This window comes from Mastigoproctus giganteus, chromosome 1 (assembly GCF_048544385.1).
Source record: "Mastigoproctus giganteus isolate SK-2022 chromosome 1, ASM4854438v1, whole genome shotgun sequence".
NCBI lineage: Eukaryota > Metazoa > Arthropoda > Arachnida > Uropygi > Thelyphonidae > Mastigoproctus > Mastigoproctus giganteus.
Genome location: NC_143575.1, coordinates 255,799,138 through 255,817,798, shown reverse-complemented (window position 1 = coordinate 255,817,798; position 18,661 = coordinate 255,799,138). Strand labels below are relative to the sequence as shown.

Sequence of the window (18,661 nt, the reverse complement as noted above, 5' to 3'; positions counted from 1 at the left end):
ATGTTCGATCAAATCGCCGTCTACTGTAAAATAAAAATAAATCTCCTGAGATTTTTTTTCGGTTTGACCCAGTCATCGGTCAATGATATTTTAAACGACTTATTCTATGATATTTATTTTATATACCTAAAAAAAAAAAAATATATATATATATTTATATATATATATATTTATATATATATATATATATATCGTTATATTTGTAGTGTCTTTTCGGAAAGAATTCTACAGTACATAGACCAACTTTTCCTAATTTATCTTTTTCACAGTTATTGGTATATTGTTATTTGAAACGGAACCATAATCAAGAACCATATTTTAATGTCATAAAAATATTTTAAATTGTTTCCAACTCCTTCTCCCTACTGTTTTTTATTATTATTATTATATATTTTTTTTAGGGGACGATTATTTTAAATGTCTTAGTAGATACACATACTGTCCTTAATCGTGTATACTGTGCTGGATCAAAATTGCCACTATTAGCGAACTTGCGAAGGCATGCAGCCTACATACTCAATCACCGACCATCGCCAGTTTTATTAAATCATATCTACATGACATCAGAATATCAAAGACTTTTCAAATATAAACTTTTATATCTTTAACTTGTAAAATTTGGATACAAACTGCTTCGTAGTAAATTTTTTCCCATTATCTTTCCAGATTTTATTTCGTACATTGTGTTTTTCATATTTTGATCATCTTTTTCTAAAAGGGGCAAATTATATAAACATTAACTGCTGGAAAACCCACCCACATATCCATTATGATGTTTGTGTCATGGCAGTCATTAATAGCTAATGTCTTAGCTTGTCTCCGTCATAACTAATTTAGGACGCGGTTTTTCTTATTTTTTTTTTTTTTTAATCTCCACTACGCGTACATTATATTCTGTGCGGAATATTATACAATAAAACAGTTTTAAAAAAAATTACGTGGCGACCCATAGACGCTAATTGTATTGCCATACTTTTCTTATTACAATATCAACTGGAGCACGGATTAAAAATGTAACAGTCATCCCTACATTTCTCCCATTTAGACTCGTCTTGGCAGTGAGCCAGAACGACTGGCCGTTGGAGTGTGCCACGTGACATGTCAGTATGACGTTTGGTTAAAACGTGTTAAAGTAAGCAAAGGCGCCGTACCTTGTGTGCGCTATCTTTTGCAACTAATGATGGATGCCTGTACCTAAATAATCCAATTACAAGTTATCAGTGAAAGTACGCAAAGGATTCACTTTGATTTAGAAATGATGTATTTGTACAAAGGATGAAGTACAAAGTGGCGTGTTTTTTTTATTGATGTAGCGAGAATTTCCTACAAAAGTACCTTGTTTTACAGCTGCCTTTCCTACGGGCATGGATAGTTCCTTGGCCTGTTGTGGTCTTTGGAGATAATCGTTTTGCGGGTATGTATCGATATATTGACAGTTTAAGGTCGCATATTACTGCGTTATTCTGTTGTGTTTTCATTCGCAACCGTAAATTGGAATATTAATACAAATTTCCCAAAGTACTTAAATTGTACTTTGGGAAATTTTATAGCATTAAGGTTTCGAACTTTAGATCATTTAGTGTTTATTTTAAGCAGATAAGGCAACTATATCGCGGGGTCAATTTGTACGAATTGACCCAGCGATAAATCTGTAAAAGGAAAATAAAGGAAAATTTTATGTCGTGAACTTCTACACAAGCGGACGCTTAGGTTTACACTGATTTAAGTTTATAAACACAATATATATATATATATATATATAATTTTTTTTTTTTTTTTTTGTGCAGAATTTGTTAAATTGCGTGGTTTTTTTTCCAAAATTATTCACGAGGCTGAAACTATCGGTCGGAAATGTTGAAAAAAGCGCATAAAACAGAATTGTGTTTTATGTGTTTTTTTTTTTTTTTTTTTTTCCCAACGAAATGTAGGCGTTTGATCAGGGCCAGCACGAGGCTCGGCTTTTTTAATAGTATATTTTATTAACAAAGCACCCTGATTTTCCATGTTAAAATGTATGCTCTTTATAAGTACAACAGATATTGTTCTCTACATAACACTGCACCCAGTGCAGGTACACATTGGTACTGACATCACCCGGCTATGGAGAGGTTTGGGTACAAAACCGTTGGAGATTGTAATTCTTAAATGCCTCTTCAGTCGTTCCCTGGTTAGTCGATCTCAAGAGCAGATAATAGTTTTTCATCCCGCGTAAGATGCAAATCGGCCTGTGCACACAATGAAAAGAAAGTATGCAGTAATTATATTTTCTCTTGTACTATGTCATTCTATATTATCTGAAATACTGCCCTTTATGACAGTATAGTGGTTTCGTCACGTCACTCGTTTGGAGAAGTCTGGGTTCGAACTCCGTCGATGACTGGAGGAATGTCTGATGGCTAGCTCCCAAACTCCAACAACGACGTATTCGAAAGGAACAAAAGAAAGCAATAATTGGATTTATTTAATTTTGTAAACCGAATTTGTGTAGGAAATCACCATTCTTAACAATTTATGGTAGTTATTGTTCATGTGATCCTTATAAAAACGGCTGCCCACAGATACACCTCTGCGAATTTCTTTTGGGATTGTTTAGTCCCTAGAGGATGCCAGAGGTTTGAGGGTTAAATAACCCTCGAGAAATGAAAGCTAGAAGTGCTACTGATACCATCATTCGAGTTCACTACGTTGTCCTTTGCGTGATGGCAACAGTGTAGCGTGAGGAGAGGTGAGGGGGGAAATCAATTGATAGATCTTTGGTAATCTGAATAGTAAGAAATTTTTGTATTATAAAAAAATCTTTTATTGTTAAGACCCATCATAGCTATATTTGGTCCAGGGTGAAGTGTACTTCTGAAGCGGCATGTGTTGTGACAGAGGAGAGGAAGCGAAGGAGGCCCATGCACTTCGTGTGATCCTAAAGGAGCACATTATTTACTAAGGGGGAAACTAGATGAGATGAACGCTGTATCCAAATATTTTTGGGTAGCGAAGCCACCGTCTACTGGGTAGACTGTAGCCTAGGACACCATGGTACCTCTTGGTTGCATAGCAGCTCAGCAATGCCATTGTGTTATTGCCAGAGTGTTTGTTTGTTTGTTTGTTATTTGGTTTTTAGGAGCATTAGCAACTAAGGCCATATTGCTCCGGGGAGGTCATTCCCTGACCTTTCCGCATCCTTCGTATTTGGTGGTCACGGGCTTGAACCCCGGTCTAATCAAGAAGCGTGTGCTACGCACTGTTGCTCCTGCCCACCTGGCTACGGAGGCGCCTTGCCAGAGTGTGGAAGACCTCTGACAGTTAGACCTTTAGTTCGCATTACCGGGTGGGATTTTTTTTTTTTTAATTGGTTTCCGAATTGGGAAATCGGGATGAGAAATTGGACAGTACTTAAATAATGCCTTTACCACTTTTGTGTAGTTTCATCGATGGTAGTACTACGCACACATTTCTCATCTTAAAGTGATGTAGTACCGAGGTGACTCGAAGTAAATCTTAATTCCCTTTAACTACATTGAAACCTTGGGCGAAAAGGTTAATTCGCGTTTCATTTTGAAGCAGGGCATACTTATAAATGGGATTTAGCGGACACAACGAAAGGATTAAAGGGCAACTGAACAGGACGTGACAAAGGGACGCCAAGGAAATTATGTATTTACAGCCGTGTTCATCTAATGATGAATGGAACTTCTGGTATTAACACATTGTGTCACAGAAATCGTTACGTATTTATGCTGTACTTTCTCTTATAACTCATACCTTCACACCTTTCAGGCAAGAAGTAATTTCAGTTAGTCAGCACTACAGTACAGTATTTGAAAGAGCCGTTTCTCTGTTTGGTTTACAAGATATGAAAAATATTGCGCCATGTCACGAGGCCGGAATTGTTTCATTCAGTACTGTAAAAAAAAAATAAATAACTCACATCGAAACCAAAATTTTAATTTTTGTTGTTGCCAAGAGATTAAGGTATCAAACAAACAAAAAAAATTTCATTCTATCGCAACTATTACTTCTAGGTGAATTCATATCTTTTTAAAAAGAACCCCCTCGTATATATATAACCGATTTCAACGTTATCGCTTAACAGATTTTTTTAAAAATCAAAATGGCAGTTAAAAATGTTCTGAAACCAATAAAAGCACTCTTCCTACGCATTCATGTTGAAGAAATAGTGCTAAACTTGCTGCTTTCTTGCATCACATACTACTACTACTACTACTACTACTTCCTATTTCAGCTGCTTTTTTAAATTTCGTTAAACAACAGTTACTATAAAATTTTACATTGCAACATTTTATAAAAAATGTCAATAAAATTTTACATTGCAACATTTTATAAAAACATACGCTCCTATGTTGAGCGCACGGTCAGTTACTGATTTCATTACGCACGCGCGGTTTAACAAGTTATCGACAAATGGCAACACCATGCACAGTTAAATAATGCTACTTCTAAATTTCATCCCTTTAGCATCTTTTATTTTTATTGGAACTCATTTAAAATGATCACTCTGGGATATACTAAAAAATCCCAGAAATTATATTTTACTAAAAGCTCTTATCCCATATCGGACGTAAAACTTCCTTTATATGTCGCAATGGATAAAGTGTAATACAGATCAGTAATCAGTGTAATACAGATCATAATCCAAGAAGAAATGAAATGAAATGGTCATTGTTTATGGAGAAGACTGCCCAAGTTTGTGTTGTTGTACATAGGTATAAACAATTCATATGTGGAAGAACCTCATTGCATGATGAAGAAATTCCAGGATGCTGAGCAACTGCTGTAACAGAAGAGTTGCGGGTTTCCAGACTTCTGACCCCTTATCAGGAGGAAAGGGCACAACGTGTACTTGAAATGTTCTAGGAAAAGCAGGAGGAGTTTTTTTCACGGCTAGTGAAAAAACCCCTCTTGCTTTGGGGTTTTTTGGATCAGCATGGTGTAATACTAATGATTACCTTCAAAAGAGCTGTACTATGACGGCGAAGTTTTATTCCAACCTTCTCATAAAGCTACTTGCTTGCTTACAAAAAACAAAAAAGGAGGGGGGGGGGGGACGATCTCAAAATATGCATTCCTGCTGCACCATAATGCCCCTGCGCATTGCTCGCCTGCTGCAGTGATATGTGTCCACGAATGTGGGTTTATATCTCTTTCCTGCCCTGGAGTCCTTTTGTCGTATAAAACACTTTGCTGCTCATGTTGAGTTGAGGTGTTTTCTGCTGCCAAGTCGTGGTTTGAAGGTTATACAGCATCAACAACAACAAAAAAAGTCTATAGGAGAAATACTATCCACTTCATCTGTCGTTCCCTTTAAATATATTCAAACTACCTACCTCTAGAACGCCAGATGAAATCTGTAGAAACTATAGCTGTTCTTTCTGATAGTTCCAGCAATCGTAGTTAACCGTAGCATCCGAGCTTCAGATTTGGGTAGGCTAGTGGTGCTACAGAAAGTGGTGATGGAAGAAGCGGTTTATAGGCCTGCCCACGGATGGATCTGTTCTTCAGAGTAAACCCATCTGAAGGGGCTCGATGTCGAAATTTCAGCTCCATGCTGGATACAGCATTGCAGGTTACGGATATGCTCTGACTTTATCAGATACCCAGATAAATTACGTATGAAGCAGTGGGCACTGATCGCCGATTTCAAACTGCATAGAAAAGCTTGAGCGCTTCGAAAAAAAAATAGGATCGCTTTTCTCTAGTGGGAGGGAACCGGATACCCCATTTATCACCCTCACCCACTTCAGAGTTCTTTGTTTTAAATTTTCAGTAACCTCCACAAAGAATCTCGTATTGCATATCAGATTTTCAGATGATAAAGAATTGTTTGCCTCGAGTTTTTGCAGTCATAGTGTTTATCTGTTTCGTAGTCGCTCCATGCAGCTGAACAAATAGAATGGATTATCTCGTAAGCAGTGGCATTTTCCAAGTATACAGATTGTCAGCATATTTTTGATAATATAATTTGTATACACACTGTTTGCGTTTTTAATAACCAAAACGGCAGCGATATCTCATAATAAAATAAAATTAAGTTTGGATTTAAGTTGAATTTAAGTCGTTTAAGTGAAATGAGTATATATGTTCCTTCCAGAACAGTCGACAGTGTATCCCTAATTTAGCAGACCATTAAGCTTTCCAAATTTTAATTTATTAATTTTAGAGTTAAATTTTAAATTTGTTTGGTCAAAATTATTTTTTTTTTACATTTTTTTTAGAATTTCAAATTTAGTTTTTTTTTTTTTTTTTTTTCAGAATTTAAAATTTTGAAAATTTATTTTTTTGTTCAAAATTTGAGATTTTTTTGAGGAAGAGGGGATTTAATTTCAATAACATTTTGGCGAAAACTCCAAGCAAATAACTTATTAGAGTTACTAGTGTTCAATTTTTAAATTAGGGCGTAATTTTTTTTTGTTTTTAGGACATTTTGTATACTTTCTTTCTACATCAAAAATATAAGTGCATCAACGCCTTTTTCTCCTGTATTTTCTGCCTATTAATATTTTGTAGGCTAGCGTGAAACTGCTTTCCTTTTTAATATATTATAATTGTATCCCGACATTATTACTACAACAGGAAATATCCAAGTTGCTGTTTTTCACATTTATGTTTCCTTAATAGAGATTTTTAATAATTGCATTTTTATCCTCGCCTTGCGTGATTTCGTTGTTGGCACCCTTTGGTTCTCCGTACGCTTTTATAAATGCCCTCCATAAAACAGAAAATGATAGACCAGTTTAATTCCCCACTCCCCCCCCCCTCTTCCCCCATTTTTGCGAGTATCCCAGTGTTTGAAACCTGTTCGTGTTTCTTGGAAATTACTTCTGCCCGTTTGTAGTTGGCAGAAAGTATATAAGAATAAACAACGAATTTCCTGGTTATGAAAAGACGGAAATGGAGTTCCTTGTGAAGTGTTTGGTGTCTCGCTTGTAAGCATTACTACTAATCGGTAATTTCCACGCCACCACAATGGAGAATGTAGAGCCGATGACAGGATGCGCTTGAGTTCCCACGTAGTACTATTGCAGAATTGGAGATTGCGCAGTTGAACTTGGCCTTTTCATTGTCTCTTATTTGCTTCAGTAGGACATAAAACATATTTTAAGTAGAGCTTTTCGAAAGATAAAATTATTTGTAAACATTGTGGCTCTTGATTTACTTACCTATCGCTGGGCATTTAATAAACAGGTTTAGTCTTAGGCTTTTTTATTCCATAAAGAAATCGCTACTAAAAGAAGTTGAAACATGTATTCCTGTACTGTTACCATAGCAACAGAATCATGATGCTAATGTTAAAAGTTTGTGTAGGCTTCTTTTTTTGTTTTTCCTTTGCAGGAAACAGCGGCAGAGTGTTGGTTGAATACAGGTGTGGCGTTTTCGAAATGCAAATACAAACCTCCGCTGAACACCCATTTAGTGTATTTTGCTTTCGGAATTAAACGAATATTGAGGGGGGGGGGTAGCTTCAAGGTGACTGCTTTTCTGATATAAAAAATGACAAAAATGGGCATATGTTTAAGAATTAACACCTGAACCACTTATAAATAAGTTAAATCAATTTCTAAACAGTTGCTCCGTATATCTGAGGGTTTCTATACTGGATTTAATGTTAGATTTTTATTGAAAATCGAGATTTTTGATACATTTAGATCTCATATATTTGATTTCAATAGTTAAAATATGGTTACTGATTGTTAATGATTTTAATAGTTGAAATGGTTTAGCATTAGTATTAGCCATGTGGTGCCCTAGGATTTGCTGCACCAGCCGTAAAATGAATTCCTAATAAATAAATAATAAAATAACTGTTTGATTTCCTCCTCACTGTGTATCCCATTTGACCTTTGAATATCTCCAGGCTGTCAGCCTCAGCCACCCATATAGAGGCAACGTATTCTAGTAATTACAACTCGCCGAATTAAAGAACTTTGTGCAATCCAGGCTAAAGCTCTTCCCCCGTAATTTGAATTTACTGCACCAAATTATAACCTAAATAGATCCAAACAACAGGGTCTTTGCTTGTTTTTGCCAACGTGTCTGGCCATCTTATTAACATTGAAGACTTAGATATGACAACAAATTTTAACTTATTGATATCATTTTTTTATCATTGGTTTTCTAGGGGGGGGGTGATTTGAGAGTAAGACAAATGGCTTTGGATTTAGACACAGACGGAAATGCTTTCAACGTAGTTTATTATTTTATTTTAAAATTTGAGTAATCAGATTTCAAGCGAGTGTCTTGTACACACAGGCATAGCTCGAAGAAAAAAAGATCCTTTGTCTTATGAAAGGCGGAATAACGAATTGACCCAGAACTAATGAACAAATATATTAATGCAGATATTTTCCGAATTAGATCTTTTATAACCGAAATTCTAAATTTAAAAACTTTTCTTTCCTCCTCTTCCCCAGTAAAGAAGTATTCTAAAGAACAACAGGGTCTTGTTTATTCTTCACAACATGCCCGACTATCCTTTTAACACCAAAGACATGATGACATGAATTTGTTGTTGGCGTTTTCACGCCGAAGTGTTATAGAGACATTCGAGCCAATTACTTCCGATCCACCTTCGACATTGAACCCCGAGATAAACGGTGAGGGCTAGCATCAGTTCGGGAACTCTGGAGGGTATACGAAATTAAGGCCATCGTAGACAACATTGCGGCATGGGAGAAAATCACTCGGGCTACCACGAATTGTGTGTGTGTGTGGCTAAAATACATAGACGGTATTTAGGAACTTGAGATCATCTGCGAGTCCAAACCAGACTCGTCTTTTATAATTAATTCTGTCATTAACAAACTTCTTGATTTCCACTTGTCTTAGTATATCTTCATTTCTAACTGTAATTATTTTTTGTTTTCTGACATCTACTCCATTTTTATCTGAATTTTTACTCAGATCTTTTTAGTTACTGTCCATGCTTCATATCCGTAATTAAATTATCGAGTAAAATATTCTTTTGTTTTCTTTGGAGATTACTTTGTCCCAAACCACTGAATTTAAAATCCTATTTAATTAAATCTTCCTCGCATCTGTCCTCTCCTGGTTACGATATTTAAATCGTAAATACAATTTAGGATTTAAATATCGTAACCAGGATAGACTGCGCGTCGCCACCACAATTGTTCCATTTGTTCTTCTGAGCTGATATAATTTGTCTTCGGGAAATTTTAGGTGTAAATTTTTCATCATTAGTTTTAAATCTTGGAACTTGCCAATGTTCCTGAAATTTAGTTACGGATTGTGGAATTACAAATGAGATTATTTTGGATGAAGCGGGCTAAAAGTAACATGGTAGCGATGCTGAAATCGTACGATGTTAGGCTGACCTAACGACATGCTGGATTTAGGTAGTATGGGACCCTGGTTCATATAGTATTCGAGTCCCCAAAAATAAGGTTGCAAGGTCTCTGTGCCAACAATAGTTACATTATTCCAAAGCCCACTGCAATCTTGGAACATTGCACCTATTTAAATCTGGCCTTACCAAACGAGGATCTGATTGAGTTGGAACAACAAAGGGTAAGGGTAATTGCAGCCAGCATTGCAGAAATATTTATTTTTAGTGCATCTGACGATGAAATTGGTAGTTACTACTAATTTCAGAGTTACACAGGCCATTCTCAGATAGAATGGCCGAATCAGACATTCTGATTATGTGAATTTGTATTATAACTTGTAACGTCAATGCATTAAATTTTAGATGTATTCATTTAATTATTGCTAGTAATGCCTTTGGCCGACATTTGTACGTTATAGATTCAACAAAATAAAATAAAGTTTAAAAAAGTCTTCTTCAAGACTTAACAAATTTAATATGAAACAAAACCCGGTCCTCCGAATTTGGGGCTTGGTTTTTATTGAAAATCGAGATTTTTGTGTAAGCTTTTGTCCAGCTGATTGGGATTGACCACTTCGGAAACGACTCTTCACCAAACCTCATGCTCCAGGCGATACGCTCAAGCAGGGAAGTACCCTTGAACAATATCCACATCCAAAAAAATCCATTGAAATGAAATATTGTGTAGTGAGATATCACCCACCATGTTTCATATTTGAGCATCCGCCAAAGGGTACTGGTTAGTTTAGACGACATTTACATTGGTATACCCGAGCCGATTTGCATGTGGGAGAACTTTTGGCACAGGCGCAATAATCATAGAACGGTGTCCGAATACTTTTGGTTATACAGTATAGTACATAGTGAAGAGTGGTTTATCGGACACCAAACTTATCTTTGTAGTCTATAGATGAGGGTAGAAAGTAACTAAAATAATAAACAGCATAATTATCCCTGTTTGTCTCAGTGATTTTGAAGCAGTATCATGTCTTCTTAAATAAACACTGTTATATAACTTATACTTTTAGTTCGAGACCTTTCTTTTTACAAATTGCCAATTTCCAATGTCTGTAAGTTTTCCGAGGAATCATATAGAAAGACAGATCTTTGATTGTTTCCGTACAAAAAGCTTTGCTTCATTGATTTTGTGATGAAAAAATCGTGCGTGACCGAAGAATCGCAAAGATATGAAACTGCTGCCAATCCCTTAAATTTCGGTTATTCCTTACGTTGGAGAGTTTAAGTGGCACGTTTCAAAGTACGGCATCGTTGTTTACTTAATGTTGGGAGAAAGTTATTGTTTGAAGAGTTCTGTAATTTCTCAGTGATGCTGCTCACGGCAAACGTTATAAAAATTGGTTAGGGCTGCAAAAGTGGGTAATAGAAGGCTTTTTGAAATTCAACCGATGATCATCACGATCTAATCGGAAATTGTCTGAAATCTTAGTTCCTTTAACATTACAGACGAATAGTACAGAATAGCTCAGAGCGAATTCGTGTATTTCTGTATGCACCCCCACATCATTATTATCCGGGCTACTAAGCCTAAATCCTCTCAAGAAATGAGCTTAACACACGCGTAGGTATGTTGAAATTCTTGATCATCCGGTTAATCTACCACCCACATCCCTCTCCCCACTGATGAAGAAAGGGAGGGTAGGTTGACGACCTGTCTAGGAATGTTTTTCAGAAACGCGCCTAACGTACTGTTATCGCTTTCTGAGATTATAAAGTTTGAAATGGGGTTGTTCTTTTATGGATAAATGGTGCCTTGTGTTATACTACTTCACTGTGTATACTATGAATTATCTGCAAGATAATCACGAAAGGACTTTTTGTAATAATAATAATAAAGAATAACTAATAGATCCTTAATTTCAGTTGTCTACCTAAAAAAATAAAATACCGTATTTTTCGGATGATAAGACGATGAAGAGCCGGATCGCCTCTTTAGAAGACAAATTTTTGGGAGGGGAGAAACCTGTCAGCATATAATGAAGCGTTTACTAGTCGTGGTTGATGTTATGGTCTAAAAGAGTGGTTCCCAAACTTTTTCAGCCATTGTCCCTTTTGTTCCATAAATATCCCCAGTGCCAAATGCCCTACTCTATAAAAAGCATTATTCAGACTAGCGGTTTGCACGGTTTGGAATATCTTAACACAAAATTTCAAAACAGTAACAATTGCAGATTTCAAAATTCAGTTAAAACTTTTTAGTTTAACTAATTCAGCAAATTTGAACTTGATCCATCAATACCAACTTTTTAAAGTCTGATGGTCTTAGATACTACATTTAGTAACTACTTCACTGTTCAATAAATTCTTAATGATGAGCTTGACGAAGTGATACTGGTTTCCCAATATCTAGTTTTAAAGTCCCCCAGCAGGAGTCTTAAATCACCACGTTTAGTAATGTGCAGTCGATTTCTTTTCTTGCAGAGAAGTTGGATCACCACACTAAAATCACATTTCACCAAATATGATGTTGGAAATGTAACAAGGAGCTTGCATTTCCATCGTAAATGCAAAGCGACCAAAGGAAATAGCTTTGAAAGCAATAAGAATGAATAGTAAAACTTTAAATATGAAGCGAGGAAGGTGTTTGCCCTAGGCTCAAAACGCTCGGAGGTCCCCATCTGCTCCAGCGCACCCCTGCCGACCCTTGTCTCTTACCGGGCTCCAGAGGCGGTATCGCCCATTTTCTTCAAAGAGTGCATCATCTTCGGAGCCATCAAGGGGATTGTTGATTCCACATTTCTTGAAAGACTTGGCATCTGCCAAGTGTTTCATTAATTGCCGCGAATTTTTCACCCAATTTGTACACCTAAGGAATTTTTGGTTCATTCATCTTGTTGGTGTTAAAAATCGTTATTTGGTCCACTCCTCAGGTATAAATGCTTCAAAAGGCTTATTAATTGGTGTTCACTGGCCATAGTTGGTTGTTAGCTATATTTCCAGGAGGAAACATAGCTAACTTCATGTTTCATTCAGCAGCCATCCTTTTTGTTACCTTTCGGAACTGATCACATACTAAAAGGGCTTACATTTTCAGAAAGCAACCTGAATGTTTTGATCATACTTTCTCTAGACACGTCTAGAGATAAAAATATCACTGCATGCACCTGGTATACCTTCGGACAGGGCCGTGCAAAGGTACTTGGGGACCTTGGATGCAAACGGGGTTAAGGGGCTTCGTTTATTTATGTTGAGACTTTGATAGCTTCTTCGATTTTGGACCCCCTAGATCGGGGTCCCTGGTGCGACACATCCAATGCATCCCTCCATTTGCACGGCCGGGGAAAGGTGCGGGGGCATTTTAGGCAACATTTTCTAGGATAAAATACGTCTTATGATCCCGAAAATAGGATAGTCCTTGGGAACCACATTACTCATGATCCATTCAAATTGTCAAATTGATTTATTTTCCATAAAAAAGAGACAAAGAAAATTGGCCGCCGCTGTTTTAGTCTAAATAAAGAATTCGGATCGCAATGCTTGCATAAAAAATTTCACCACCCCCAAAACTAGTTTGTTATAATGAAAAGACAAGAAAGAATACACTTATATTAACTCCATGAAATTCAAAGTTATCGCCATGACCACATGAAGAAAGGAAACACCAAGAAATGCACCTTAACCATCGCGCCGTGATTTATGGTAATATGGAGAAACAAGAAATTCTTTGAGCAGTCGCAAATCATTGCCATTTCTTTATAACGCATGTATACCACAGATATCCTGCTGAAAAGTGGCCTGCCTTCAACTCCAAAGACAGCTTTGTATTTTTAATGCTGTTTACGATTAGTTGTGATTTTTTTCTATTTTGAACGTCTTCATATAGACTAATTGGGAATTGCACGCTTTGAATGTTAATGGATAGGCTTATCGGCTTTCAATGGGAGTCATCAGGCTGCCATGTTAGCGGTCAATCTGTTTGCGATTTCAGCACCCAACTTCAATGGTGGCTGACGTACTCACCATATGGAAAATTCATATTTGCTATTATATGAATGATCGGGAAACGGTGGGATAGGCTGAAGGCACTCAGAAGAATGGTACATAGATTCCATCAATGCTCATCGATTATTGCCAACCTGGAGTCCACGCAGGCCACAGGGACTGGTATTAGTTCATGGAAGATTGTAGGGAGCTTCGTTAGCATCGGATTTTATGTAAGTGTTACACAATCCATCATAATTGGAACGTTGGAATTCTGTGTTGTCAAGTGAGTGACGAATCCAGTGCAGTGCAGTGGCCTCCGTGGACCCGGGTACGTGGTTGATTTTTGGGGACTCTTCTTTTGTTTTAGCTATATTATAACCATTTAAGAAACGTTTGGGGATTCTTCCATGATGGGGCCAAGTGCGTCGCATCCAGGGCACTCCCCTAGCTCAGTGGATATAATCACAGTCCTCCTCACATCATCGGGTGGAAAAGGTCCGAGTTCGAATCCCGTTAATGACTCCAGGAATTTTTATGATTTTTTTCACAACGTGGATGAGTTCGTCTGTCTCCGGCAATAGGTTTTTCTTCCACCAAACTGGTAAATCAACCACAGAATACACGTGATTTAAAGACAAAATATGACGATGCCACATAGCCTTACTTGCTTCCGGGCTTAACATACACATGCACACACCTGCCTTTTTCACTGGTGATAGGTGATTTTGGCACTGATAGATGCGCAAAGAATGTTATTTTTCCAGAGTATCATCGTAGTACTGAAGTATTGCAGAGGTGCTGCCATCGACTGGAGTTATTTCTCGTGGTTTGGACCATTGATCGTCATTCCTGGAATAACGAATACCATGCGGTACTTTGACACTTGAGAATTCCGCTCTTTCCTACACTGCGTCAGCGGTTTGGGAAAGATCCCTTTCTGTTTCAGCATGACAATGCACCTTACCATATTGCACAGCCTGTAGTGAATTTATTCGAAGACACCGGTGCGCAAAAGCTTCATTGGCTTGTCCAGAACTGACTTTAATCCTGTTAAACACTTTAGGAATGAACTGGAACGTCGGCTTTGAGCCAGGTAAACACACTTGAAATTAGTAACGGAATTCTTTACTATGTCGAAGGCAGAATGGACCAAAATATCTCCTTTTTATAAAAAATTGTTTGGAAGTCTATCAACAAGAATACGGTGGCCAAAATATTGTTAATATAGCCAATTACATAGCTAGAATTTGTCTCGTGATGTTTCGGTGTCCTTATCACCATTCATTTCATTCATTCATTCATTTATTAATTACACACAATATAGTCTCAACATTATGTACATAAAAGTATATACATGATTTATATACAAGATATATTTACATATAATTATATGCTCTGACAAACATTAAACTCTCGTGTGTGTGTGTGTGTGTGTGTGTGTGTGTGTGTGTGTGTGTGTGTGTGTGTGTGTGTGTGTGTGTGTGTGCGCGCGCGCGCGCGCGCGCGCAAGTGTGTTCTTATTCAGGGTAGCTCTCAGGCATAAGCCCAAATCTACCTTGAGAACTTGGGAATATATAGTCTTTACAAAGCAGTCCTTAAAAAGTATGTTAAATTACCTGAGTCTGATTTTACTGTAGCGCAATTCGCACTTGAAATCCCGCACCCACTGGAGGTAGTGCAATACCAGTGAGTGCCAGCAATCCCGCGCCCTGGGTTGCCCATACCAGGGAGCCAGCAGGAAAATAAATAAATAAATAAAAAATAAAATAATAAAAAATATATATATATATATATATAATAAAAGAACAATAATATTCAATAGTCTGGATGGCACAACTATAAACTTCAAAAATCCCAGTTCAACTGAATATTTCCTCAGTTGCTGTTTCACATGCACTGGAACCTCCAAAACCAATAACGGTACTATCTAGCAATCTCCAACTGTATAATAGAACCTTTAGACCACCATGGATAATATAACCTTTAGACCACCAGACCCGACGCAATGAATCTGATCCAGCACGGCAGAATCCAGAATGGGGTATTCATGATCGCAGCACAAAAGACAACTAACCAGAGCACCAGACCATGAATCAGGTCCACCACCCCAGCTGTAGAAACAAATAATGAAACTCCATGAAGACAATTAAGACACTAGGTTTGCCTCTCAAGAAAGGCTCTGAGAACAGTTCTTCTTACAAAAACAGCAGCTGAAAACTCCTGAAATAGTAAGTTGCCACGGATTCAATTGCGCATTCTGTTAGATTTTGGATGGTTTGCCAAGTTTATTAATTGATTGACAACACACCGCTGGACATTACCAGTAACAGAATTGAAGGACATCGAATTGAATTAGTTAGCAAGTAAACTGGCCTCACAATTAGAATTAGTCATTACACTTGGCAGATATTGGAACCTTTCACTAGCGAGTAGCTCTATACTGGGAACCTCAGGCGCAGTGATAACAGAGTTCAGTAGTTGATTTATAGGCGCAAACACTTTTAACAATCAGAGCAGTTGGAGACGTGGGAAACGAATTGTGTCGCAGCGCTAGCATTACTAGGGGCTAAAATCCACACAAAGTCATGAGTTTCGCAAGCGTTGTCTGCTCAGCAATCACACCCTTGACATGTACTATCATCATCAATTAGAACGCTCCCGGAACTCTAAATTCTATTTTCCGGCGCTAATTGAGTTTGCTCTCAGGGGAGTTGTCCTTGGATGTACGGAGGAGAGGAAATAGTGTTACCCCAAAAGAGTTTTTTCCTCATATTTCCTTCCTCTCCTAAAATTGTTGTGGGGGGGGGGATGGAAATGCAGTGATCTTCTCGATACAATCAAGCAATATTACAGAAAATTAGAAGAAAACTAGAGAGAGAGAGAGAGAGAGAGAGAAGAAATGGGATTGAGAAACTCGCCTTTAAAAGATCAGTACATAAATTTAACTCTTACCTTTTCCAAGGGAAAAAACCCAGCTAACTTCTGTACAGTCATTGAGTTGGAGGAACTCCAACTTCATTATAATGGATGTTATGGTAATCGATATAACAGCTCCTAGTTAATGGGCTTGGCATTTTTATGTGGCGGTATATGGATTTACTTCACTACTCTATCCTAATAAACATTCGTAGGACATGTAGTGATTAACAAAACAAATGAAATTAGCTTGTTGGTCCATATTTGGCTGCAGTGATTGCTTCAATGGATTGGTGAAGACTTTCTACTAATTCTCGGTAGAAAGTTCCTCTAACCTTACTCTAACAGTTCGGTAAATCGGACTTGTGTGCCTGGTCATTGGAACGTATGCTGTTATTCTTTTCAACCACATTCACAATCCTTGTTTTGTGACGTAGGTTTAGATTGGAAGCTGTTAGTGTGGCTTCCACAAAATTTCCACTATATAAGGTACACAATTTTTTAGAGCGTCATTTTTAGGACACAGCACTCGCGGTTCCATTCGCTGCAATAATGGACATAGACTGTACCACGAGAAACATATCGGATCATACACGTGTCCTCCCATCTTCAGTGTGTTGGGACAACACATTGTAATAGTGAGCGTTCTCCATTCAGCGTTATAACGAGGACGCTCGCTATAACGCTGTCACGTTATAACGAAGCACTTCGCTTTTCTCAATGTAAAATCGGTATGCTTATAAAAAAGGAAAAAGTTATAGTTTTTTACTATTTATCCGTAATATTTAAATGCTAAAAATATATCTTAATTGCCTACAGAATAAATAATCGCTGAACTCTACACCACTTAGCAATGCGACCAGGTAATCCAACAATAGATGAAAACACTGTCCAGTCAAAACATTACTACCACCTACCTAATAGTGGGTATGTTCTGATTTTGCCGCCAGTACCGCCGCTACGTGGCGAGGCATGGACTCTCTAAGGCCTCTAAAAGTTGCAGGAGATGACCATGACGCCAGGATTGCGTCTCCTAGATCTGCAATAGTCCGTGGTGGAGGATCCAAACGTTGGATCAGTCGATCGATGTAATCTCAGATGTTCTGTGGGATTCATATCTGGCGGCCAAGGTAGTAAGGTGCAATATGGCCAAAGTAGCCCTTGCGCCAGAAACTCTCATAACAACCACCAAGGTAGTAAGTACCTGGAAATCACTTTCGTGTGCGCGAACCACTCTCGAACAATCCCAACGTGGCAGGGTGCATTATCAGGGCCCTTGTGGGTAGCACAGTTGGTAGAATCGCCTTCCTCCCCACACCGGGTGGAAAAGACCTGAGTTCGACTCCCGTCGATTACCTGAGGAAGTTTTATGGGCCTTTTTCACAACGTGGCTGAGTTAGTTGGTCTCAGGAGAGGATAGCATGGTTTTCCTCCCGGAAACTCTGGAGGGAAAAACCATGCAATTTTTCGACTAGAAAATAGAAAATCGACCTCAAAACACACTCAATTTACAGATAGTATACGCGGAGCAATGTGGCCTTAGTCACTGATGCTACTAAAACTCTAGTAGAACAACAATTACAATAGCATTATCCTGCTGGAACACACGTGTGCCATGTGGGAAGACAAGTCAATATGAAAGGGTGCCGGATCAGCCACAATGGGTCGGTGTTATTTTAGCAGTCAGAGTGGTGTTTACAGTTCCCAGGAAAACTTCCCCATGCCAAACACTGCGGCCACCTGCATATTTCTATTGGACATTTGAATGATTGCTCACCGCAGTTTATCTCCGTACCTTCCATCTACCATCCACGTGCATAGCAGGGAACTTATCCGAAAAGGCAACTTTTTTTTCAGTTGTCAGTGATCTAATGATGCCGTTCAGATGCAAACTATAGGCGCCTTTGGCGATTGGCGGCCGTAATCACCGATACCTTGATCGGATGCCTACTCCGATGATCCATACGGAGGAGGGTTCTTTGGATCATGGTCTTCGAAACACCGCTAGTTATCCCCTAGTTAAAGCCTACGTTCACCACAACCATCGACGAAGCGTGGGTGACCACCATTGGTCTGGTGACTGCTGCTCTGTCCTTTGTCCGTCCACTTGGAACTCCTTAACCACAGCACTTCCCGAATAGCCCACAAGATGTGTAATTTCTGTAATACTGCCACTCATGCCTCTCAATGATCGTATTTCTACCAAAGACAGATTCAGAGTTCTCAATTATTCCAAGCCGACCGGGCTAGCCGAGTGGGTAAAGTACCTGCCCGGCAACCCAAAGGTCGCGGGTTCGATTCCCGCCTCGGGCTTGGATCAAAGTACTGCAAAAAAAAAAAACCTTGGGAGGTGCAATATGGCCACAGAAGCCGATGCGCCAACAACTACCAAATCAAAAAAAAAAAAAAAAATCAATTATTCCACCAATCTGTTTAAGCGGAGAAGAC

General features: G+C 38.2%; 1 protein-coding gene across 2 annotated transcripts in view; it reads left to right on the top strand.

The window, feature by feature from the left end:
- Positions 1 to 18,661, top strand: part of LOC150091800 (guanine nucleotide exchange factor DBS-like) — a 307,604-nt gene that overhangs the window by 77,040 nt on the left and 211,903 nt on the right. The window contains exon 1 of one of the 2 annotated variants that reach the window (XM_090385768.1): positions 1,142 to 1,414. The exons of the other annotated variant lie outside the window; for it this stretch is intronic. The gene's annotated coding sequence lies outside the window, so the exon portion shown is untranslated. Of the gene's footprint in view, positions 1 to 1,141; positions 1,415 to 18,661 lie in introns of those variants that run through there. 2 annotated transcript variants of the gene reach the window in all.